The 26476-nt window shown below is 38.2% G+C and overlaps 1 protein-coding gene across 13 annotated transcripts in view; it reads left to right on the top strand.

The window, feature by feature from the left end:
* The window catches only part of TAFA2 (TAFA chemokine like family member 2), a 185822-nt gene that overhangs the window by 1959 nt on the left and 157387 nt on the right, over nucleotides 1-26476 (top strand). The window contains exon 2 of one of the 13 annotated variants that reach the window (XR_015803951.1): nucleotides 21274-21347. The exons of the other annotated variants lie outside the window; for them this stretch is intronic. The gene's annotated coding sequence lies outside the window, so the exon portion shown is untranslated. The remainder of the gene's footprint in view (nucleotides 1-21273; nucleotides 21348-26476) is intronic. 13 annotated transcript variants of the gene reach the window in all.

Raw genomic sequence — 26476 nt, 5'->3', positions numbered from 1 at the left:
CTATCTCTGAAAAAGCCATAAAGGATTCCAGGTTGTAGGGTCTTTGCACCGTAGTGGATACATTTAAATTACTATTGACTAAATGATGATTGTTATCCGGTTTCTCTGTCTTACCAACTAGTTTCAGACTTCAGCATTCAGTCTGTTTAATGCTTTAAAGATACTTTATGGGCTAATTTAAGTCAAATTTAGAAATTAAGATTCTTTCTTGTAGTGTTGGGTACCTACTCGAAACACAATAGTTCAGTCATACTAGGAGGATAGCTTAGCTGAAGTTGGGAAAGAGCATACTAAGATATTTTTATCAGAGTGGTAAAGGTTACAAGTTTCATTATACTTTTCCACAGTCATGGGCTGTCGTCTCATACTGATGCCTAAATTGTTTTGTGAGTATATAATTAACAGTATTAAAATAATTACTGTAAATTTCATTACTAATATTTCATTTCACAGATCTGGTGCTGTTCAAGCAGTATTGAAAACCGTGTGGGTTTTGTTTCATATAGTCCAAATTTCCAGTAGTTATTCTTATAAATGTAAACTACCTAAATACCATAATTTCAGTGGAAAGCTTTGCTCAGTTGATATAGCAAATCAGATTTACTACTCAGTGGTTCTGCATATTTTTTCATAGAAGGTCCTTAAAAAATATGGTATTAATTTCAGATACACTGATGGTATTGGGTGACTGAGATAAAATCTTGATTCTGTCTTGCTGTTTTAATCAGAGAATGATGACTAACTTGCCAGTATCTTTAATCTTACTGGACTTGCAGGGCAACTTACCCGTCTCTTGTGGTCTGAGGGATCTCAGCTTTATGTGTAGATGCCTCTAGTGCACTTGATTTTTCTGGTGGGGAATACATGAAAAACTTCTTCCGAATGAAAGTAAATAGATGTGTGTACAGATGGATATTGGAGATTGTTTTACTGGCAGGTTGCAAATGATTCATTGAGCCCTATCTAGATTTACGTAAAGCAAATAATATTTTGCTTTACATTGAATTGTTGTGGCAGAGAAAAATATAGCAGCAAAGAAGTTTCATTATTTCATCACAGGTGATGACAGACTTGATAAGGGACATCTTTACAAATACAGGCAGTATGTTTTTGGTAAAAAAAATATAACCATGAAATTTTTCCACATCTGAGCATCTTCACATCAAAATTTATTGCTGTCTGTGTTGCTACTTACCAACTAGTGTAAAGCCTAAATAATGTACTAGGAAGATGTTGCATTTATTATGTTGTATGTTTTGCTTACTATAAATAAATAATGCAACAGTGCTAACTAGTTATCTCGCTGAAGGAAATCACTGACTTGGAAGACAGAAAATCACAATACCTAATACTCATCTACACAGAAATGTGATCACCATCTTGAAAAATTATTCTGAATGATACAACTATCAGTGAGCAAGAAGTTATATGCCTCTGTTTTATCTTCTGCAGGATTTTATTAGAAATGCTTCATTAAGTCACATTATTCTGCAGCTGTTTGCTCACTGAAAATTAAATAAAAATCAGGAAATTTTTCCAGCAAAGCAGTAATATTTCCTTTGTTAAGTATTGAAAGTTCAAATAAAACAAAATCCTTTAGCAACTGTGTGCCAGAAGCACTGAGTACAACCTATTTTTGTGATGTATGAATGACATTTACAGACGCAATTAATCAATGTATTTATTAGTCAAATCCCATCAAACAAAGAAGATAAATGGCAGTAAACAAAGACTGCATGGTAATACAGAAGCTAAAGCAACAGAAGACCCTACAATCTAATTAATTAATGTTCGGTTTCATATTTCCAGTCTGTATTTAAACATCTCATTTAAATGTCTTTCATCATTTTTCTATTGCATGTCCAAGTAACTCAGGTAGCAATAGCTTTTTATTGGAAAATACATTTTTCATTTACCTTTAGAAATGGTGAATTTTGAAGGGACTGAGGCAAAAGTTTTGTAAGGATAAATATAACAGGAGGGTTCTATACCAGCAGAACTGAATACTGACCTGTCCCTATTCAAGATCATTTTTCTGTTGAGGGATATTCCCAACTGATATATACTTTCATTCCTCCCTAGGCGTAGTTGCATCTCTGACATTTTAAACCAGCTGGAGTATTTGCTCCACTCTCCTTGGATCACTAAATTTAAGAGTGTACTTAAAAGGATTTTTGCTTGTGCTTTTTTTTTTTTTTTTTAAAGCATGAGAAAACAATTGCATAGTATACTCAGCTTCACAGAGTCCATTGTAAGCACGCACTTTCACATTTGAAATATTTTTTAAAAACACAAGTTCACTCTTAGGGCTATTTCAATAGGAAATTTGGCTCAGTGATTTGGTTTTATAAACTGTTAATTTTATTTTGAAACACTTCTCCTCATGACTAAGTTCAGATATATAACATTTATCAGACGTAGAAATGAATGTGGAAACATCAACAGTAATGTTATTCACTTTTCCTGGTGACAGCTACAGAGCTATCTCTTTTTGCTCTTAGTAGAACTTGGGAAGATAGTGGGGTTTACGCTTTCTTTCTTTATATACCCAAGCCAGCCACTCGTTTGCCATATGTAGTGAGTTTTTAATCAAAAGAGATAACAAAATAATAATGGCTACCTAACGTACCTACTAGTGCAGAACAGTCACATTTTTAAGATAAACAATTCAAGGCATCTTCATATAGCTTCTTTCATGTCATGTGTTTTGAAAAACACTTTGGAGATAGAAAAGAGAAAGCAAAGACCTTATGCTTTACTAGTTATAGTAGTTAGCATAGCTACCAGGTATGACATGACACTACATAGTTAGATCAGATGGGATGAAGTCCTGAAAAAAGTTTTTTAGCTTTTTCTTCTGTCTGAATACATCAGTACAGTGATTTGTAGAATGCAATGCAGCTGTAGCTGTTGCTTGAAGTAGCACTGGAAAATGCTTTGTATGGATTTGATCCTTAGTCCTTTAGCAAACACTTATAGGAGAAACTCCTATATGTTTTGTGGTATGGAAGAATTGTTTATATAACTGCATGTGTAAAAAGTTAGAATTTTTTTCCTCATTTTTGAAACTTATCAAACCTCCTAATCTGTACTATGTTCATAGCTTGCATCTTCTAGTTGCCTCATTTCACATCTTGCTGATCTTGTAACATGAAACTTGAACAGAGGTCTCTTGGCACCAGGACAGTGTCATATGCAGCCGCCTCAGCTGTGACCATCTCTTTAACAACGCCAAGGGGAAAGCCACGGTACAGGGTAGCACTCAGGTGAAAGCACACATAGTTGTTTTTGGCTTCTGACGATTTGGTGATCTTCTATGCCTATATCACAAATCAAAGCTAATGCTGCAGAAGGTGCTTTACATTGGCAAACTTCACAAGTAAATAATGAACAATCACAGTTCAACAAACCTATCTGGTTGTACAAATAGCAAAATACTAATAAATTAGTCAGTAAATAACAAACACTTTTAAAATAGATACATTTTAAGTCTTGGCTGTATGCTGGCCTCTCTGTCTGTGGAATATTTCTTGCTTTCTTTGTTACTATATTAAGGTCCAGTATTTGAAGATGAGGTACCAGACTAGACAGACCACTGTCTTCATCCAATAAAGAAAATTCTTTCTTAAAATGCAAGGACGCAGTATTGCAGTACTGCATATTTAACCAAACTGCAATTGCTTAATGTACTGCTTTTGCTTCATTTTTAAAACACTTTTTAAAGCAGGATATAAAAACATTTCTAAAATAAATCTGTCAGTAACATGTAGTCTCACACCAGCTCTTTTAGAGACAGGAGCACAGACCTGACTAGTCTCTCACATTTGCAGTGATACTTTCATATTGGATTTCTTCTACTCCCTCACTGCATTTTTTGCATCACATATTGGTAAGGCAGAGCTGTGGCCTCTGATCCATCTTGCCACAAAGCAGTCAGTTATGTAGCAGGTATTCTCCCTCATATCTGTCTGACAGGTTCTGTTATGGACGGGGTGGAGGGTGTGGCTCAGCCCTTGGGTCATTCAGTGGATTTTCATGCTCAACTGAGCATCTTTATACAGAACAGTCTTCCTGGTTACAGGTTGTCTCTGTCTTCCCCCTCACCATGTGAAACTGTGTGTGAGAGAACCTGTACCAAAGCCTTTGATGTGTAGTCATGCAATCTTAGGATACGTGCTGCCTTTGGCCTTGTGACTGTGCATTTGGGAGAACTCTGAGCAATGCATCCAAACTATGTACTCAAGATCCCCTTTCAGTTGAGACATTCAGTGTTTGTTCCCACTTAAGATATCTATTTGGCCTTTTGAGTTCTAGGCTCAACCATGATTTGTCACTGGCTACTGCAAAGTCACACAGAATGGCTGGATGTCTCTGAGGAAAGTCAATGTGTTTCTGTGCTATTTGTATGTTATAAACAGTTTGAAATGTAGATATTTTCCAGTAAGAGATGAAAATGGGTACGATCTCAAGCTTGTCTCATGGTTTATCTAAGATGAATTAGTAGTCTTAGTTCAGTTTGAACTGTAGAAGTGTCCAAGTCACAAAAAATCATCACTGGGAAAAAATAGGATATGTGCCTGCTGTGTGCAGAGAGGCAAATCTTGAGATCTGATCATGTGAGACATTTCAGCTGGTGTGGCTTCAATGGGACCAATCAAATTTATTATGTGATTCAAGTATTTTCTGAAGTGAGCCTGAATAAACATTGCTAACTGCTTAGAGTGATCTGTGCTGAAGGCATGTTGATGGAGTGCTGTTTTGGCAACTATGTTTGTGTCTGTATTCTGGATATGAATTTAAGACTTTATTTCAGTGGTTTGTGACTTCTACACCTTTTATGAAGCTTCAATCCCATTATATTTAGAAGAGAGACTATATAACAGCAAGCAAATTTCAGAAACATTCTACAGGTATATAGGTACTCCTTATTATAGAGTTAGGGGCTACCTTTACAATAATGTAAATTTTCAAATATGGTGTTGTTGGTGTGGGACCAAAGTAAAATATCACTTCCTGGCTAAGTATATCAGGCTCTGGCATTTGTGCAGAAAATTAGGTCATGTTTAGAGCCTAATTGCAGAAAAAAAATCTGTTTCAGAGCCACTGCAATAGCAGAATTCCCTCTCTAGTGTACATCCTCTCTTCAGACTCTGTTACTTGTGTGAATTTAGTGTAAAAAAAATTCAGTCTATGCATTGCAACAAATAGGCTATTATTAAACAAGATGGGAAGTTTTATCTTACGATCTGGTAACAGCAGCAAATAGAGAGAGATAAGTTCAGTTCTATGGGCTTACTGGAATCAAGACACAAGAAATATTGTATTTATATGTTAACATAACATGCCATAAATTTAGATATGGTATTATCAGCCAGTACACTGACATTTCTCATTATTATGATCCTGCTTTTTTCTGTTCAATCTAGATTCACGAGGGATAAACCTTGTGTTGGAATTAAGGTAATATTTAAAATGCATTACTTCCAAAGTGTCCAAACCTTCATAAGGAAGACATTACGTTGGTATTTGTGCAATGGATGTTCAAATAAAGAAGTGGCCATAAATCCTGGGCGAGCTTCTGATTTAGGAAGTGTTGGAGTTTTTCCCTAATGCAGATTAATTTTTCCTTTATGACAATGAGATTTTATTATTCTGTTTATGGCCATTGTCATTGTAATTGTTCTGGTTTAACCCCAGTAGGCAGCTCAGTCCACTGAACCACTTACTCCCTCCCTCACAGTGAGATGGGGAAGAGAATCGGAGCAGTAGCACTGAGAAAACTTGTGGATTAAGACAGTTTAATAGGTAAGGCAAAAGCTGCACACACAAGCAAAGCAAAACAAGGAATTCATTCAGCACTTCGCATTGGCAGCAGGGGTGCAGCCATCTCCAGAAAAGCGGGGCTACATCACACGTAGCTGTGACTTGTGAAACGTATGCCAATTCCTGCTTCTTCCCTGTAGCTTTATATGCTGAGCATGACTCATGTGATATGAAATATCTCTTTGGCTATTTGGGGTCAGCAGTCCTGCATCTCCAATCTTTTAACTGGTGGAGCAATGTGAAGAACAGTAAAAAGGCCTTGATGCTGTTTAATGCTGTTTGATGCTGATGCTGTTTATTCAGCAGTAACTAAACACATCTCTGTTATCAACATTGTTTTGGTCACAAATGTAAAACACAGCAACTTAGAAGCTACTATGAAGAGTATTAACTCTATTTCACCCAAACCCAGTAAAATCTCTACCACTTATTCTTACAATTTGCCTCACACATATTGTTCATACAGACATTGGACACATGTTGTCCATAACATTAACCTCTCATTAACCACCCCTTTTCCCTTCTCACTCTCTAATATATGCAAGTATCATTCCTTTAGTCTATGGCCAGTGTATAATGTTCATAAAATGCCAATTGAGTTCATCTAGTCCTTGACTTGGATTCTGTTTGTTATGGTGGTCACTCAGGAGAGGAGAGGTGGTTGTTGTGTGGAGTTACTGGGCACAAAAGCCAGCTCAGTGCTGCATTTGCACTAGTAGTTGTAAGGCTTGTCCTGAACTGGTATGGGTGGTTCTTGTTGTAGTGCTTACTGTAACATGTAACTCAAATTATGGGTTATGGCAATTAAATCTATTGCAATCTCCATCCCTGGTCCCTTTTGACCAGGCCATAGAGTTTTACATTGCAGCAAACTTCTTTGCTTGCTGCTGCTCCAGTATGGGTCTATTCATAGACCACAGCCTCTTCAGGGATATATCTGCTGCAGTGTGGATTAATGCACAGTTGTGATCACTCTGAAGTGTGCTCCACTGCTCTGGTGTGGTCTTATCCTTGGACCACAGCCCTTTCAGGGGTGTACCTGCTGTGTTGTGGCCTTATCAATGGCCCCTGTCTCTTCAGGGTCAAAAACGTGAAACACAATGAGCTACTATTAAGAAAGGTAACTCTATTCCAGCTAAAGCCAGTACATTGATAGAAGCATTTTTGGTGACTGTATTCCAGATTTTGTTTTACCGCATAGATCAGCTTGTGACCAAAGCCTAACAACATAAGAGAATGTAACTCTGGGTAAATTTCTTTCCCTTGTATGCTGCTTTTGCATCAGATGTGGTTCTGAGCCCACAGCTTGCAGCTCTTTACACTACCTTTGGCCTTTAGATGACTCTGTGAGGTTTTAGACAGCTTGAGCCCTCCTGTTTGTGCAGGCTGATGTGGTATGCACCTGTTTGTGTACATGCAATGCATAGCTGCTTTCTCCCATTCTGATCATGTCTGTGCCCCCTTGGGTAACTGTTGGCGCCACTGCTTATGGAAAATGTACTAGAAGAAAGTGTAAGCCTAAATCAGTCATTCTGAGCTTCTTTCCCTTTGAGGCTGTGGTATAATGTTTTAGGTTTGAGGATTTTTTAACAGCTTAATTATTTTTAAGTATTTCAAATAGTCTTTGGACTTCCTTTGTTTTGTTGCATTATTACAAAGCTATATTTGACACTGAGTAAATACACGCTTACTATGTCTTTTCATTGGAAGAGAAATTTAAAAATTGCTAATATTCATCAAATGAACCCTTCATAAAAACCCCTCTGTGAGAAAAATGTTGACCCAGCTATTGCTATAGCTGCTTGAATACTCCAGGTCTCTTTAATATGACACCTTGTTCCCATTTCCACTTTAAAAATTGAACACCCCAATAATGACATTCATATTCTCTCTTTCCTCATCATGCCTCAGGTGCTCATAACCTAACTTTTTCTCCTCTGGTTCTCCTTGCCCTTCCTTTTCTCTTTACTCTTCACCTCATCTGCATTGGTGTCATATGATCTTTCTGAATGTCAAGTAAATGCAGACTGCAGTCAGCATTACTAAATTGCTTTCCTGCCAGAAAAGTCTCTTTTCATGTGCATGACCCATCATCTCAAAGTTAGCTGCAAGTCATTCTGATTCTCAAATTTACAATGTATTTTCTATTTAATGAGCTATTGGACATTATGCACTTTTAAACTTAATTTTTTCTCACTAACTGAATTCCTCCTGATAATTATAGCTTTAGAAAGAAACAATTAATTTGAAACCAATTCTGCAACAGAAGTGGCATTATTTAGATAGCATTCCTCCATCTCCATGCACTAAAGATTATCTCATTAGGATTAATTTATATTTGGAAACTCCTGGAGACCACTATATCAGTCCAATATTCACCATGGTGTCATCAATAACATAGACAAGTCTACTGCATATGCTATTTAAAAAAACACAACATGAAAGTAGATACATGGCTGGTTGAATAGTTAGTTTTTGCTTTGTCTAAATGAAAAAAAAATTATATATTTTCTTCACCCAGGAGAATGCTTTGAGTAAACCTGAGCACAAACAAATAATATTCCATATGTATTGCAAAGATTTGTATATTTTTGAATTGGTATGTTATTCTCATATATTCTTTTACTAATGATAACATTGTTAGGATAATTCTTCAAATTAAGTGGTTGTCTAATAATAAGCTGATAAAAATTGCAGCTGACTCAGTTACAATGAAGGAGTGAGTTCAACACTTGTGGCTCACAGGTTCCCTTACATCCGTGTATTTATTAAATCTAATGATATGTACTAATGCAGGCTATAAAATCCTGTTTTTGCTATTGTGGTTAATTATATCTAGTTAATAGATACAAACTAAATGTATATGCAACCTGCCAAAGGATCACCTTGTGGTAAATCTTAACAATCTTTACATGAATTCTAATGCTTTCGTTTTTTTGCTACTTAGAGTTCCACTTAAGCAAAATATGGAAATGATTAATGGAAGGAAAACTTATCCATGACTCTGCCATGGAAGTTGGTAGAAATGTCCCAGATGCTGTAAAACTAAGTCCCTGATAGACTCCCTTCCTTGGCTGCATATCGGAGCTCATAGCTCATTCTCAGAATTACTTTGTGGGAACAATGTTGGAAATGCTCCTGTGAGAAAATTTCCTTTCTCTGAATCCATAGATTCAGAGCAGATCCAAAATGAATACAAGATATATATGATTGAAAAATATGCTGAGAAGTTTGGTATTATGTAGAATCCTTGTTGCTTTCGTAGCTGAAGGCCATGTTGTGTATTCCCTTCTGTCTTGGATACTGTAGGATCACAATTTACCTGTGCCTTATACACCTTTGCACCCATGTTTAAGAAAATAGCTAAGTATTAGAGTAATTAGTCAAGCAGTAGCTTTACTTCTCCCCTCATTTCTCTGGAACTTTTTGGTTCAGCACTGCCTCAGTTCAGTTGCAATCTTTTCAGGTTTCTTATCATAGTAACATGACAGGCCTAGTTCTGTCAGCTGAAATAATAAAATATTTCTCACTAGTGAATGATTCAGATGATTCAAAGCCAGATTTTTAAAGCAAAATATTTTTTAGTCTCCCAAACTTCCTACCCATTAAACAAAGAGATAAAATAGTCCGCATTTACCAAATCCTTCCTAAGGTTTACTCGTTTACTGGAAAAAGTAAGAAGCTATGATTTCATGCTTTGTCCGCAGCTATTCTATGAGCTGCACATTTCAGTCTCTGTGTCTTTTTAGTATCCTCAGCAATTGTTGGTAATTCATGGCCTCCTTCCTAGAGAGACAATTTGTAGTTGTCTGGTTCTTCTAATTTCTCTGTGCATTTTGGTCTTGACCAGAATATTGTATAACTTGTATAACTTTTATCTAACACCTGAAAAGAACATTTTTCCATTTACTGACCAAGCCATTATAACTTAAAATTACTCTCCCTCCTTAGATACAATTATTCTTTTTATTTACAGCTAGTATTTACCTTTGCATGTAAAATACATTTACATCTCTGTAAGTATAACAATCATTAAAACATTACGTACTGACTGTATGAATAGCTATGTGACAGTCAACATTATAAACTGAAACCATGACATAAACATACATAGTTTGCTGTATATAGAATATATTCCTAGATCAGCAGTGGGCTGTGGAGTTCAGACCCACAGTGATGATCATAATAGCAATGAGACATTAGAAAGATTTCAAGGTACATCTTTCTCTGTTCTTCTACTTTTGGGGTTGTTATTTGTTGGCCAATTAACATTTTTAAAATTCTGCTTTGCCAAAGAGTGAATCAGATGTACTGTAATGTTTTTAGGTATTGGACTAAAAGTAGTTTTGGAGGTAGAGGGAAATAGATGATGGAAGTCTCTATATAATGATAAGTTAGTTCCCACAATATGATTGTTTCTGGTAGAAGTTTTACCAGAAAGTGGTAGTGATTGTTTGAAAATCATTGTTTGCTTTAGTTTCTCCTTTCCCCTAAGATCAGGAGAATTCTTGAATTTAAGTCATTGTCATGAAAGAAGTGATTGGCGTCCACTGGAAAATGAAATAGTATAGTGGACAAAAGGTTTCTCTGTTTTGTTTTTATCAGCTGTTGCTGAGGTTCTCCAGTGAGTCTGATCTTAGTAAAGACATTCAGTTTTTATCCATTAGAACTTTTTTGTGAAGCAGAGAAGTTTCTCTCTTCAGGTACTTCAGTAATGGCCAGAGTTGGAGAACAAGTGGGATTACAATCCAACAAAAGAAGGAACTGAGAATGTAAGAAAAGTACTTCTTTGTACTTTGATGAATGCCTTGTTGTATTTTTTCTGCTGGTTAGTGGCAGACACTGTTTCACATAACACTGTTACAGGACAAATGCAAATTTGTCCAGGAGCTGAGTAGTTGTCTCCACTTTGGAAGAAAGAAACTGTACCTGGCCTCCGCCTTTTCTTCTATTTTTATTTTATGCTCTTTTCATATTTTCGGAAGACATTCCCTTAATGTTTCCCAGAAATGTCTAATCATGCATTGTAGAAAAACCTGTCTCCCTATGACTTCCTATGGAAGCCTGTTTTTTAAGGTGTTTTTAACTATTATAAATGCTTTCTAGCATTGAAGAAAACAAATCTATAAGTGGGGAACAGGAGAATATCCATGTCCTTCCTTTTTTTAACTTAAACAATCTTTAACTTAGGTTTCTGCCCAAGAAACACTTCCTTTGAAAAATGAAACCGAATCTATTATTCTGCTAGATTTTTTGGTAGGTTTTATTTTTTTTTTCTAAGAATTGTTATTGAATCAAATAGGAACTTCTCTGTAGCTATAAATACATTCTTCTACAAAAATTCAATCTCTAAATTAAATACCCCTCACTCCAATGAATGAATGCCAATTACATTAAGTAGTGGTGGAATAAAGGAGCACAACTCGCTCATTTTCTTTTTATCAGCATAATAAGTTATAGTAGTAATTTTCTGTGAGAATTTTAATTTTCCAGTATAATATCCAGTTAACTTGTAATGGTTCATGATCTAGGTCTAATTTTTTTTCCCCTTTCTTTGCAATTTGAGGACACTTCCTCATACCTGTGAGCACTTTCAAGCCTCTAGTCCTTTATCTGTCTTTGAGCATAACTAAAACTTTGCCATTCCGCTGACTTTCAACACCAGGCTTCCTTGGTGAGTCTAACTGATTAGTGGTCAGGGTTGAATAAAACAGACAGAAACAGTTTAAATCCAAAGTTATTTTTAATATTAAGAATCAAACATAAAATTGGTTTTAAAATACTGCTCTTTCTGTTTTATGCTTCAGCTTACCTCTTCCGTTTGGTACCCTATGTTTGACTTCTGTAGTTGCTCAAAGATCTGTGTTACATAGTAGCTTTTTCAGAAAAAGCTAGAAGACTTCAGCAACAGACACTACAATCATTAAAACTGTTTTTTCAAACAGCATCGTATTTCTTCATGTTTAGTTTCATGTGTTCAGTTTCTCTTCTAGCATACAATACTATAAAGCTTTCAAACTGAGTACTTCATACCTCCTGTTAAATTTCAGTCTCAGAGGTGATGAAGGAGGTTTAAAACCTGCTCAGATGGCCTAGATCTGTCAGAGAAAAGAGAGTCGAGCCCTTCACATAACCATTGCAGGTACTCTGAAATTCACTCTGAGAATATCATATAATAAAAGCTCTTTGGGTGGCTGATTTTGACTGAAAGGGTAAAGATAGAGCCACTTCTCAGCATTTTCAGCACTCATGGTTGGAATTTACCTTTTCACTGATATTATCATATCTCAAAACTGGATAACAGCTACAATTGTGTTTTACCACCCCCTTGTGTTAGTTGATTGGCCTGAATATCTTTTTCCAGCAATTAAATTTTGTGATTTGGAATGATACAGCTAGATGTAGCAGTCTCAGAGGTCTCACAGTATTATGCTTCCTTGCCTGTTCAAACATATGGTAGTAATTTTATACTGTGAAGTTATTCCTTTTAATCTTGAAGCCTCTGGTCAAAAACCTCCTTATATTTGGAGAAGAGTAATAATAATGGTGCATCATCAGATAAAATTCCTAAGCCAGCATACAGGACCTGAAAAGAGCACCTTTTTAGACATCTCCATCTCTTTTTCAATGACCTCCAAAAACCACAAGCTACACAAGATTAAAAGTAAATATACTTTAAATTGTGATTTATTTTGTTTTCGGACAATGAACCTTTGCAATACTACATTTGAAATGACAGTATCTTATTTTAATGGTAAAAGAAACTCCTTTAGAGACTTCAGTGTTCTGCAAAAAGGTAAAACACTTTATACGACACCTTGTTACTGCTTTGTGAAGTATAAAGAAGAGTCCAGTACTGCTTGGCTTTAGATGTTGGAAAATTGGTCATAACCTACCAAAAAGGGCATTAAAGTCAGGATTCAGCCTAAGATTGAAACATAAAATAGGTGTCCAATTGCAATTGGAGGTAGGTGCTTTAGCTTCACAGTCAAGTGAGATCCAGGATAGGATTCAGATGTACAACATAATTTAAAGCTCTCTAAAGCATCTTCTCTGGCCTCCAAGTGCTACTTCAGATGGTTGTAGAACCCTATCCGAATCAGATACATCACATCTGCTTGCATCACATCTGCTGATCCCTTCTCCTGGGCATTTCAGATGGCTCTGGGTGGTTGTGTTTGGGCACTTGAATCCTGTTGCTTATCAATAGACCTAGACAGTGATTCTTCTTGCTTTAAAATGCCTATCTACTTTGGATCAACTAAATTGTACTTCAAATCACAGCAAATCGGTTAAGTTGAAAAACTTGCCGTAAAGGTAGCATTTTAACTATTTGTAGCAAATATTTTAAATGTGGAGAATATTTAAGATATCTGGATGGATTTATAGCAATGTAGTGTCGCAGTGGGCCCTGGGGTGGTGGTGGAGTGCTGTGACTTCTGGAGAAGCGTGCTGGGGAGGACGTCCTCCAGGCACAGGCACATCCTCCGTGCTCGCTCCTGGGCAGAGAGTGGTTTCAGCTCCTTTAGGAGCTCTCCGCTTCGGCCTATGCAGGAGGAAGAGATGGGAGCTGCATGTGGTGGTCCAAGGCGAAGCTTTGTTCTTCTTCCTTGAAGGGGTCCAGGGATGAACAGGCTTGAGGAGGTTCTGAGGGAGCAGGGTTGATATAGGAAAGCCAGGGTGTGGGGTAGAGCATCTAACGAATCATCTGAGGGCACAGGGGTGGTACAAGGGGGGAAGGGCCAATAAGATGTAAACAATTTACATGAAACAGGGAGGCATGCTGGGAGAAACTTTTTTGTAACCATTATGAGCAGGGAGTGCCTAAGAGCATTACCTCTAGGAGAGACAGGCACATTTTTATGGTGAAAGGCTTTCAGCCTCCACAACTCCCCTTTCTTTATTTATTAAAAAAGCTTTTCCGACAGCCTGTTTTAAAACAACGTATAAAACAAGAAAATATAAGCAACACAACAAAAACAATAACAAAAATCCAAAGAATGCCTTTAACTAAGGAAAGCCCTCATCCCTTGAGTCTTAATTGTCCAAGAAAATTGTTAAAGCCATCTGTGAATATTCCACACAGTCACAAAAACGGCAACGAGGTAGGTGGTCTTCACAGTTGGATTGGGATGGAGCTTTGAGGTAGATGTTGCCAGCAGAATCACTTTATGCAGGGGGGACGCCCGATCTACTGGATTGTATAGTCATGTCTAGTTTTGTGTCTTTTGCCTGGGATCTTGTGGTGGGGCAATTTGGTTGCTGCTGGTTTGTTGTTCTGCAGCGTCTTCTCCTCCAAGCAGCCCACTTTTGGTCTTGTAGTCCTGCTTTGTTAGACCAAGACCACCATCTGGAAGGGCAGGCTTGGTTTGAAGCAATGCGCTTGTTGCGAAGATAGGGCTTCCTGGACTTTCTTGATGGACTTTTGGGTTTCGGATGACGGTCCTGAATGGTCGCTCTTTCAGGACAGTCTTTTAAAAGACAGTAAAAACATTTTTGATTGTCCTTTGTGGTGACCACTACAAAAACTCCTGCCACTCCATCTGCAATTCCCTTTGCTACTGCCTGTGCCACGGTGTTTTCAGTGGAGGCATGTTTTGTGCAGGCTTCAACCACCTGTTTGATGGTGGGCTCTGAGTTTAGGGGTAGAGACCTTAAGATTGCTCTGCACTCGGGGTTGGTGTTTACCATGGCAATTTTGTTTAACACTTCTTTTTGTCCCTCTGAACTCTTGATTTGTTTTTGAGTGCAATTTTCAATCTATCAACAAATTCTGTGAAAGACTCTTTTGCCCCTTGCTTAATATTAGCAAAGTTTTGTGTAGGGAGGGAATTGTCAAGGGTGAGGAGTTAGACTGTTTTTGCCTCAGTGGCAATAACTTGTGGTGTCGTTTCAGGTAGTAACTGAGCTTGGTCAGTGGGCTTTTAGAAGTTCCCCTCTCTGGCTAGTTGTTCTACAGAGAAATTTGGCCTATTGGCATGTTTAGAATATGTGTCAGATAATGTTATTACATGTTTTTTCCAGTGCCTGTCCCATAACATGTACTCAGCCAATGTAAGGAGACAGTGCACTATATTTTTTATGTTGTGTGGAACAAGAATGTGAACCGAGAAGGTGGCTTCCAAAAGGTTTTTAAAGTAATATGAGCTCCGGCCATGCTCCTTGACCACCTTACAGAGATCTTTAAGCTCCCTGTAGGGGAGAGGCTCCTACAGGGCCTATGATGTTGCCCTTCTCCCCTTCTTGCAGATGACTGGGAAGGCTGTGATCTTATCAGCCAGTTCCCAGTCTCCCTCCCGGGTGGCTTTCTTTTGGGTCTTTGCCCAGCAATCCTTCACCTCAGGGTGTGAGTCTGAATTGGAGGAATTGCTACTTTCATCCTCTGAAGAGGATGGAGGACGCTGAATGGTGGGGTGAGACCTTTTTGGGCGTACCGAAGATGCCAGGTGGTGGGTGGCAGTGGAGGCCAAGATGGCTTCCTTCCAGTCCCCATCAGAGGGCGGGATAGAGCATCTAACGAATCATCTAAGGGCACAGGGGTGTTACGAAGGGGGAAGGACCAATAGGATGTAAACAATTTACATGAAACAGGGAGGCATGCCAGGAGAAACTTTTTTGTAACCTTTATGAGCAGGGAGTGCCTAAGGGCATTGCCTCCAGGGGAGAGAGGCAGACTCATTTGCTGAAAGGCTTTTGGCCTCCACAATATAGCAGATCAATAACATGTCAAACATCATGTTTCCCTCTGTACTCACTACTGGTGAAGCTACACCTTGAGGACTGTGTTCAGTTCTGGGTCCCTCACAACAAGAATTATATAGTGTGATGGGCAATGAAACTGGTGCAGGTCTGGAGCACAGGTCATATAAGGAGTAGCTGAGGGAGCTTGAGGTGTTTAACCTGGAGATGAGGAGGTTCAGGGGAGACCTTAGAACTCTTTACAACTGCCTGACAGGAGCCTGTACCTTGGTGGGGTACAGGTGGGCAGGCAACTTGTGACAGGATGAGAAGACAGAGCCTCAAGCTGTGCCAGGGGAGGTTCAGCTTGGAAATTGGGAAAAAATTGTTTATAGAAAGGGTGGTTAAGCATATGGATGGTCTGCCCAGTAAAGTGGTGGAATCAGCATCTCTGGAGGTGTTCAAGAAATGACTGGACGTGACAGTGCTGTGATTTAGTGGACAAAGTGGTGATCAGGCAAAGGTTGGACTTGATCTTGGAGGTCTTTTCAAACCTATGATTTAGTTAACTGAACTGAGTACTTGTATTTCAATCCCTAAATGTAGGTGCCATAATCCTGAACATATTGGTACCTATGTTACCGATAGATAGCAGAAAGAATAGTAGCATCATATACAACAATAATGAAACTAATTAACATTGGAGGCAATTTCTGCTAAAACTTTTATTTTCATTTCATTTTCATCTGTTGTTTAATGATGTAGTCTAATACAAAATCCTAATGTGTGAAAAAACCCTCCACTACCCTTTGGAAGTCTGGATATTAAGCTGAGATCTGAAATATCTCAGAAGTTATGAACCTGTTAGTCAAACTCTTTAAGCTAGATTTAATGTTTCTGATAATTCTAAGATAAATAAATAACAGAGGAATTAAATAATAAATTAATGTTATAATATAATGTAATATTATACATCTAATATATGTATTAATAAGAAAGAAATAATCAGCTTTTAAAAGTAGGTCTGGAAAGGGTGATTCCAGCTTTCCTTCTGGTTTACAAGGAGCATGACATCAACTAAATTTTATTTCTCAGATTAGGTTTTGTTGCTGAGACCATCATCCAGAAGGATAGTTAATTTCAGAACAAGCATTTATTGGACTGTGATGTAACAGGGAAATGAGAGAAGAAGTTTCCACAAGAATGAATTACCGTATACTGAATGTGGTAGAAATCTACTTACAAAGTTTCAGAACAATAACCAGATGCAAAGTCATGAAAAAGGCATATTCTGTATTAAGTATTTTTGTGACACTGACACTTAGCATGACCTTTCAGGACTGAGGTGCTGAACAATGATAAAATATTTTTCTGTCTTTTACTTTGGTTCACTTCCAAGATTGATGCCTGTAAGAAAATCTTTCAATCCTCAGTCCTCACTGCATCTGCCTGTCATTAAGTGTACAGCTAATATAAGCCAAATATTGTTGTAGTGAGGCAGTGGTCCATGTGTCTTGGCCTGTGAAGAGTGGGAAATATATAATTTCTGACATCTTCTAGTGTTTTATCAAGCTACTGTGAATGTTACAAGCTTTTCTTCCAGAGTTTTGATTTTCTAATGAGTAACTTGACTGTGATTCATTAAGCTCCTCTAGTTTTGGCTCTTTGTAGAATATAGGTCTACTGGCATCAGTCCCCAAACTCCCACATTGGATAGTATCAATCTATGGAACTGGAAAAAGCGATCAATGTAAAACAAAGCAACTCTCCTTCCTTTGTCTAATGGGAGTGAGTAATATAAGAAATACACCTGCTTTGCTACTTCTTAGATTCTTAAACTTTTTACTACAGAATTACAGACAATTTTATATAGAAGAAATGCTTTTGTTTATCATTTGTGTGGTGAAGTGATTCTTAGTGTACACAGCAACATTTAAATTCACTTAGTAAATAAATGCTTGGGCCCCAATTCTGACATGATTAGGCAATGTACCCTTTCTCCCCATATTGCCCTTTTGTTTGTCTTCCTCAGAACTACTCTTTTCTCAGTAAATGCAAAGTAATTTTTGACTGCATTTTTATTTGCTGAGATTCTTCAAGGCTCTTATGAAGAACCTGCCTTGATTCCTCCAATAGTTGTATTTGTGAAGTATTTTTTTGCAGGACATTTCTATTAGCAGAACATCAATATCTGATTAATTAGAGACTAAATGCCCAAGCAGTATTTATTAATGCAGTTTTTGAACTTCCTAATTGCAAAACAGGAGAAAATGTTAATTATGGTTGGAAAGACCCTAAATACCATTTTACCATTTTTTATCATTTAATTGCAAGAAATTATGCAAATAACCAAATATATAACATTAAAAAAAAAGTTTCTCATGCTACTTGTAATACAGGCATAAAATGTTTAATAGTAGGTAAAATTGTATGCTCCTGCAGGAATTTGAGGATTAGAATTCTCTCAGTGAATAAACATTATCTTTCTTATGTACTCAGCTGTCCTCCTTTATAAATGTCTCCTTCAAAAATAAAAAGTTTTTTAACATTATTCTTTAGAATGCTTATACAAATTAAAAAATTGTGGTGCATTATTTGTGGTATCCTATGACAACTGTAATTCCAAGCTTCAAACCCAATGACTTAATCTGTCTTAAAACGTTAGAGTGGATAGATATACATATATTGATGGATGCAGTTTAAAACTCTAGGGCCTGTCTATAATAGAAAGAATTAACATCAGCATTTTGTACAGCTGAACTGATGGTGAGTGCTATGTAGGTAAAAATGAGAGAGGGATGAACTTTGTTCGGCCCTGGTTCAAAGCACCATTACATATTGGACCAGGTTTTGACTGAGCCATGAACCTGCATATGGCTAGAATTCCCAAGAGCTGTGTGAGAACAGCTTTGAAACAAGATATCTGATGGTTAGCCTATTCTTAGGCTATTTGTGTGGTGGCTTTTGTAGGAGCCATCTTAATCAGGATACATATATGTTGTGTTTGTAGTGAATATCTGTCAAGAGTCAGTAAGTTCTTTCTCCATAATAAGTAGATTGCATTATTAAGTTGGGGTCATTATTTACATTAAATTATAATACTTACCATTGTTAGCTTTGGGCAGGTTTTTTTTTGATTGTTATATAGGTGTATTTATAGTCAGTCTCCATTCCTATAATAAAATAGGAGGGAGATAACAGAACTTTGCAAGTTCTTCTGAATACTTTCACCTTTCATTTCTTCACAAGTCTCCCCAAATGAGTACAGCAGCATCACTTCCCAGAAGAAATTCTGCTACTCTTACTTAATTCTACATACACTTTTATTTCCTTTTCACAGCAGCACAGAAGAGAGCATCAGAAAAACTCACTAAAATCTTGACTTTCATCCTACTTTTATGCTAAATGTGGACCAGGAGGTCTGCTTTCTGGGGAACTCGCTTTTTTCTTTTTTGTAGTGCCCATCTGACATGCTGGGCTGCCTCAGCAGCACTGCTTAGAGTTCATGGGAATAAAACTTCAACATGAGGAGATAGCAGATTTTACCTTGAGTGATGCAGATGTCTTTCTCAGAGCTAATAAGCCAAATCATTCCCAGTCAAAGCACTTTCTGGACAGCAGGTCCAGCTTTTTCAGCTTATGCCTGTCCATGGTATTTTATGTTAGGGATATAAAGTTCTTAGAGCTTCCCTTGACCTCAGTTATGATTTGCAGTTCTGCAGCCCTATGTGGGAGCTTTCTGTGAACACAAATTAAGATCACATGTGCAAATTGTGAGACAGCCTGCATAACTTACTGTCATTTGCTCATATAAAAAGATTATGTGCATACAATTCAGCCAATATGCTGAAAAAACAACACTGTATTTTAATCAAGTTCCTTAGTTAAATCAAATTTAAACTACTTGCTGATCTATCTGCCCAGAAGAGTCCTGTCTCAGATCTGTATGAAATTCTTCTCTACACTAAGCTGGTGAAAGTTTCGAAAGTTTTCTGGCCATGCAGCTTACTTAAAAGGCTGTCATGAAATCTTGGAAAAAGGAGATGAACATTAGTAAGTTTTATAATCAAGCAGTCTACTCAGAGAAGCTAATTGCCATCTTCAAACAATTTTTGCCTAAATAAAATTTTTGTATGCCTTTACTGTAATGATACCTGAAGTGGGCTTTTTTTCCAAAGACTTGTGCAAAACATTCCCAAGAGAGAAATGTGCTGTTTGCAAGTAGTGTGTTGAATTTCTTTTTTTCCCATTTCATTTAATTGAAATATTTGGCTTCTAGCCAAATGTGATTTAAAACACTTTTAGGCCTCGACCACTAAACAAATTGTTATAAGAACTGCATCCTCATTGCATAGAAGATGGCATTCCTAGTTCAGCTTATTTAGTTCAGTGACTGTAGCTGTTATGTAGTACAGGTGACAAGGTCCTTTGCCTTTGTGCATTAGAAAGCTTAGTTAGCCAGGGGATGCTGTTGTGTCAGCTACAAGGTTAGATTCACTGTGGACTTCTGATGCTTAAGAGAGCTGTTACAGCCTTGAGATAAAAAAATGTGGCTCTTAACTGTAAGGACTGAAATTCAAAGCATTTTGAGTTGTGACATTCACTGTTTCAATCCCTAGTGAAACAACCTTGAAGCAATATTCACTTTTGCTAATCCAAACAGAGTCTGAATCACTTTTCCTGGTCAAGGGAGACAAGGCTATCAGGATAGCTGCATGTTACCCTGAGGACAAAATTTGAGTTTTCTGCAGGTGTTTTTTTTGGTCCATAAATGTATCTGAACTTGGGCTGCAAACAGGAAAAAAATCAGCTGATCGAAGTTCTCAACTTAGTAGTGGTACTCCCCAGTTTAGTGCTCCCACTGGGACTCTCCAAACCATGTGCTGCTCATTTGCTTCTCTCTCCTGCTCCAGTGGTGGGATGGAGAGAAGAATTGGAGGCACAAAAGGTGAAGATTACAGGTTGAGCTAAGACCATTTACTGGAAACAGCAGTGAGATAAAACAAGCAGCAACAGCAACAATGTTAATAGAAGGGGGGGATGGGGTGGTACAAGTAATGAATGATTCACGTAGAAACCCCCTGACAATAAGCAATACCTGGCTACTCCCTTTGCCAAGCTGTGCCAACCCTGAAGATAGTACTTCCCTGCCCCTTCCTCCCACTCCTTCCCAAGAGTGATGTGAGGTAGTATGAAATAATCTCTGGGTCCTAGCTACGCCCCTTCCTGGCTATAGCAAAAATTTGCCCAGTCCTGGAACCAGGTCATCAAACTTTGGGATTTTTCTGTGGTTCAGGACTGAGTGATTTTGATCCTTCATATGTGTTGAATTTTAAAAAATTCTGCAGAGGAATGCTTTTGTGACTTTGCTTGTAATTATTGAAAATGCTATATTTTGACATCATAGTTTGGAGAGCAATTTTCAAAGTTATGGAAAATGAGAACTTGCATACCAGCACAGTTATCTATGGTGACCTGGACAATTTGTATTGACCTGTTTTAATTTTAAAGGAAAAAGTATATCCTTTTATAAATCTTTTCTGTACCTGAATCTGTACCTTTTACACATTCTGTTTGATCTCATGACATTGCTGTATTGTTGATGCCTCTGTATATTGGAAATTTGCAGTATCCCTCTTTTGGGGATATATACTGTGTTTCTCAAAGCAGGTGCACTAGAGCATTATTGAGTGCCAGTGATGACTTATGCAAATTGGAACCCCTCATCTTGTAGGCAGATGATTTACAAGTCAGGTTTTGTATTTTTTTTAGGTCTGGACTGAAGGTACTGATTTTCAACCCTTCAGTTTGGAGCACTGGAATTTCTCCAGAAACAGAGAAGTTGGGTATGAAATGTGTTCTTTGACATGGTTGCTAATTAAGGCTGAAAAGAAACATACTCCATGGGAGATAACATCCCCCATTTGGATGGGGATGCTTGGGGGTAGCCAACTCTTGGAAAAAGCCTTTGAAGTCTTAGTAAACACCTAACACTGATGAGTAGTCCAGCACAGTGTGCAGTTCTTGTGCTCTGCTTGAAGCCGAGTAAATGCTTTCAGAATCTTTATGTAGTCAATTAAATTACCCACTTCAGTTATGATGTGACTTTCGAAGGGCTTAGGAAAGGATGGTGTTCGTGAGATGGCAGTTCTGTGGAGAAAGGTCATCCCCATATTATCAGAAAGTGTTTTATAGTAAACACAGGGGCCAAGCAACTGAACTTGTGCCTCTTTGAAGGGTGCCAGATAGAGGAATGTGACAACATTTAAAAATCGTACAAACAAACATAGTGAACCCACATTGTTTTGCAGTAAAGAGCTCAAGATTTATTTTTAGAAAAAAATCTGCCCTCAATTGTTAACTTGAAAAACAAAACAAAGTCCTGATAACTACAGGCCAGTTAGCCTGACCTCAGTACCTGGTAAGGTAATGGAACAGTTTATACTGAGTATTATCATGCAGCACTTACAGGGTGGCTGGGGGATCAGACCCAGCCAGCATGTGTTTAGGAGGGGTAGGTTGTGTTTGACCAACGTGGTCTCCTTTTATGACCAGGTGACCTGCCTGGTGGATGTGGGAAAGACTGTGGATGTTGTCTATTTGGACTTCAGCAAGGCCTTTGACAGTGCCTCCCACAGCACACTCCTGGAAAAGCTGGCAGTCCATGGCTTCGACAGGAGCACTCTTTCCTGGGTTAAGAACTGGCTGGATGGCCGGGCTCAGAGAGTGGTGGTGAGCGGTGCTGCGTCCAGTGGGGATCAGTCACCAGCGGTGTCCCTCAGGGGCCTGTGCTGGGGCCAGTCCTGTTCAATATTTTATTGATGACATGGATGAGGGTATTGAGTCCTACATTAGTAAATTTGCAGATGACACTAAGCTGGGAGGGTGTGTCAACCTGTTGGAAGGTAGGAGGGCTCTGCAGAGAGACCTGGACCAGTTGGATGGATGGGCAGAGTCCAGTAGGATGAAGTTTAATAAGTCCAAGTGCCAAGTCCTGTATTTTGGCCACAATAAACCCCTGCATTGCTCTAGGCTGGGGATGTGTGGCTGGACAGTGTCCAGGCAGAAAGGGACCTGGGGGTACTGATTGACAGCTGACAGAACATGAGCCAGCAGTGTGCCCTGGTGGCCAAGAGGGCCAATGGCCCCTGGCCTGTATCAGGAATAATGTGGCCAGCAGGAGCAGGGAGGTCATTCTTCCCCTGTACTTGGCACTGGTGAGGTCACACCTTGAGTGCTGTGTCCAGTTCTGGGCCCCTCAGTTTAGGAAGGACCTTGAGACACTTGAGGGTGTCCAGAGGAGGCAATGAGGCTGGTGAGGGGCTTGGAACACAAGCCCTGTGAGGAATGGTTGAGGGAGCTGGGGAAAACTATTTATGGAAAGAGTGATCAAGTACTGGAATGGTCTGCCTGGGGAAGTGGTAGAGTTTAAAAAAAGACTGGATGTGGCACTTGGTGCCATGGTTTAGTTGAGGTGTTAGGGCATGGGTTTGACTCTATGATCTTGAAGGTCTCGTCCAGCCTTGTGATTCTGTGAAAATGTTAAGGATGTTTAAAAAATGTTTCATTTTTTGACCTTTCCCACTTCTCAGCATAACGTTGTTTACAATGTAAATGTGTTTAAGTATTTTAGGAAAAAGAAGCAAGGCTTCATCTTCTGGAAAGAGCAGAAAAATAATGTGAAAGTTATGGCTGGCCTTCAAAAACTTTAAATCCACAAAATCTTAGATCAATGAGCTTACCTCATCCAGACTTCTGAGAGGAAGTGGTATATGTATGGATCTGTGGCCTAAGCATGGATGTTTTCTGAACCATGCCTGTGCAAAATGTATCAAGTACTAGATTTCATAATCTGCTCTTCTTTCATTGTCTGGCGTAGAAGACTGTTCATTAAAGAAACCTTTTTAAAAATTTTTAAAACCTTTTTTTAAAAAAAAAAAATTTCAAAATAAATGGGCTGTGATTACTAGGGAGATTATTGGAATTGAGATGTTTTTGGTAATGTCCTTTAAGAGGAAGTAAGATATTGTGGGGTGGTATTTTTTTTCTTTTTTTGGGGCTATTTTGAGGACTTTTAAATGTAACTATCAAAATAAAAGTAGCGTGCTAATATGAATGATCAATACTAAGCTAATGTTGATTAGATTTTTTTCTTGCTTATTACTGTGGCTCACCTGCTTTAATGTTATGGAAGGGGAAAAAAACTCAGCATCTCTTTTGAGTGTTCTTGGGATATTTATTTACAATTCAGTCTCTATCCAAAATTGCAATTTTAAGGTGTGGGAAAAGTGATTTCTGAAGTGATGGATGGCATTTGTACGCAAAGCCAAACAGATGATGAAGTCCTTTTCATTGCCACATTGAGAACTCAGTGAGAGCTGTTGCAAGGGCAGTATGACAGAAGCAGCTCTGGCACAGTAAGGGCTGCTGGCTGTGTCTAAATTCAGCTGCTGCTACCTGGGATGCCCAGGACTAATGGTTTGTGTAAGTAGTGCCAGCAGCTGGAAGGAACACAAACATTTTCAAAAGAGGGAACCAGAAGGCTACAGGTGGGGTCCAGCAAATCAGTAGTTTTTGCTTGGAAATGTGTTTCAAAGACAATAAAATTTACTAATAAATTGGCCAGAAAAGGGTGGCAGATGACCCAACTTCTGTTATCAGTGATTTTGATCCCAAACATATAAATATGCAAAGCTTTTACTGATATATAGAAAGAAAATAGTCTGAAGTAATAACTGGCTGTACAATTTGGTGCGAATTAGATGTGTGGAGGCAGAGGTGTCTGTGCCTGTTCCTTTTTCCCTCCTATAGACCACTCACGTCAGTGTTATCTGCTTTGCTTGCTCCTCACACAGAGCTGACCTTGTTCTGGCTGGCCTTGTACTTTCTCATTTCTTTGTCTGTGTTAGAGCCAGCTGGTTCTCTCTATGGAAATTCACAGCCAGGACCCTTTTAGCAGATGTCTACATGGATTCTGCAGCTCTTCTCCTCTGCCCTTCTATGGTTTTATTAGACTTATACCCTCACATTACAAAGTGAAAGCTGGGTTACTCAACTTTATTGAAGTGTGTAGCAATTTGAAGGCTATTTATAGTTGAACTTCAGAGCATATGGAGTGAGCATAGCCAGAATATTTATGACCTACCAGAATGCTGCCCTTTCTTCACTCAACCCCCAGATTTACGCAAGACATTGTAGCCTTTTATTTTTGAACCAGAATCTGTCCTGCTGCATTCTACAAGAAGGTTTTCTCCTGAAAACTAGATAAGTTAGGCTGCTTTCCAGCAGCATAACTTTATAGTTTTCACACGGTTTATAACAAGATTATAACTGTGAGAAGGATAATGTTTGTTCAATGTGTAAGGGAGACAGAAGTAAGGTTTGGGAGATGGTATCACTCACAAGACATGTTGAGAAGTCAAATAATAGCATGGTCAAAGGGGTGCAGCAAACAATGTCTTTATCTCTACCAGCTTTGGTATAAATATTTAAGAATATATACTTGCTACACTTGCTATTGCATGAGAATTCTTGCTGCTTTAGCTGAAGGTGGGCTCAATTTGCACCAAACCAGGTGCTGAGACCTCTTTTAGGACAGTGGCTTGTGTCGGTGAGTGAGCAGAAATAAACATGGCTGTTCAGCCTCTGAAAAAGGCTGGTAAACACCTTGTGATGTCTCAGGGAAAACAGTAATATCTGCAGAGATTAATATTTTTCACAGCTCAGATTTTAAAACTGCTTTCTGGAAACTTGCGACATTCTAAAAGACCTCAGACCTATGTTTGAATACTCAGGGCTCAAAGCCTCCATAAAAGTTTTTCTAAATGTGCTGCTTGCAGAAGTGACAAAACTTGGAGAGCTTTGTGCAAATACAAAGCTGAGCCAATGTTTTTTATACCTGTTTTTATTTTCAAATAAAAATTTTGCTTAATATTTTTAAAGTTAGCAAAGATCTTGAAAAAACCTCACGTGAATGTCTTTCTCTGAGTACTTGCATTATTCTGAGGAAAAAATATTTTTAAAAGGACAGTAGAGCTAACTGTTTTTTTTTTTTTTGAATGAGCATTTGATTTTGATGGGCATTTTGTGTGTCTCATTCAGTGTATACCAGAAGATATCTGGGTGAAGGAATTACCTGTTCTCAGGCTTCTAATCCAATCTTGTTTTTCCTGTATAGCAACACATTCTTGAGAGTATTTTTCAAACAGAAAAAGACAAATTGTCCATTGTAATTAGGAGGCATTCCTCTGTAATATAAATTGACTAAGTTTCCCAATGAAAGTTGAAAGAAGAAAAAATAAATTAACCACTACCAGAGAGTATCAACTCTACTTCATTTTCATGCTTTTGGAAAATGTTATTATTCTGATAGGGAACTGAATAGAAACCTTTTCCTTTAAGTTTTCGTCCAAAGACAGAAATCTGTTTTGGAGTTCAACCTGAGGTTTTTGAGAGAAGAGGTATGGTGACTAAGACAGCCTTTTGGTTGTGGAAAGTACTTAATTTTGAGTTCAGTGTATACAGTTACACTGGAATGGGAGGCTGTATAATATTGTCAAAAAGGCCTTGTAGGAGAACTTCTATATTCCCTGGCTAGCTCCTTACCATCTGTCTGCAGTGTTGTGACCATCTCTAGTTAATTATTCCTTCAGGCTCTCAACAGATCGTGTGCCTTCCAAGGTGATGTCCTATGGAGGTTATGGTTTTCTTCAGGCACTTGGCAGAGCATGTTTTCTTAGCTGGGGATCTCACTCAAACTCTGATAATTGAAAATTATATCATGACTCCTAGGTGTTTGTCTTACACACATAGCAATGTGGGTTGAAGGGAATATATTACAACATGCTTCCAGGATTCTTTAGATCTTTTTCAGTGTAATTGATAACAGATTTTTATTCAAGATGGTGCTGTTTATCTTTGTTTATCTGAGCTTGTATCTTAGCTATCTAGGAAACCAGTAAGATGACAAGTGCAC

Source organism: Sturnus vulgaris, chromosome 5 (assembly GCF_052056855.1).
Source record: "Sturnus vulgaris isolate bStuVul1 chromosome 5, bStuVul1.hap1, whole genome shotgun sequence".
In the NCBI taxonomy this organism is placed as follows: Eukaryota; Metazoa; Chordata; class Aves; order Passeriformes; family Sturnidae; genus Sturnus; species Sturnus vulgaris.
Note: the sequence above shows the minus strand (reverse complement) of the source record. Positions and strands in the feature narration are given on the sequence as shown.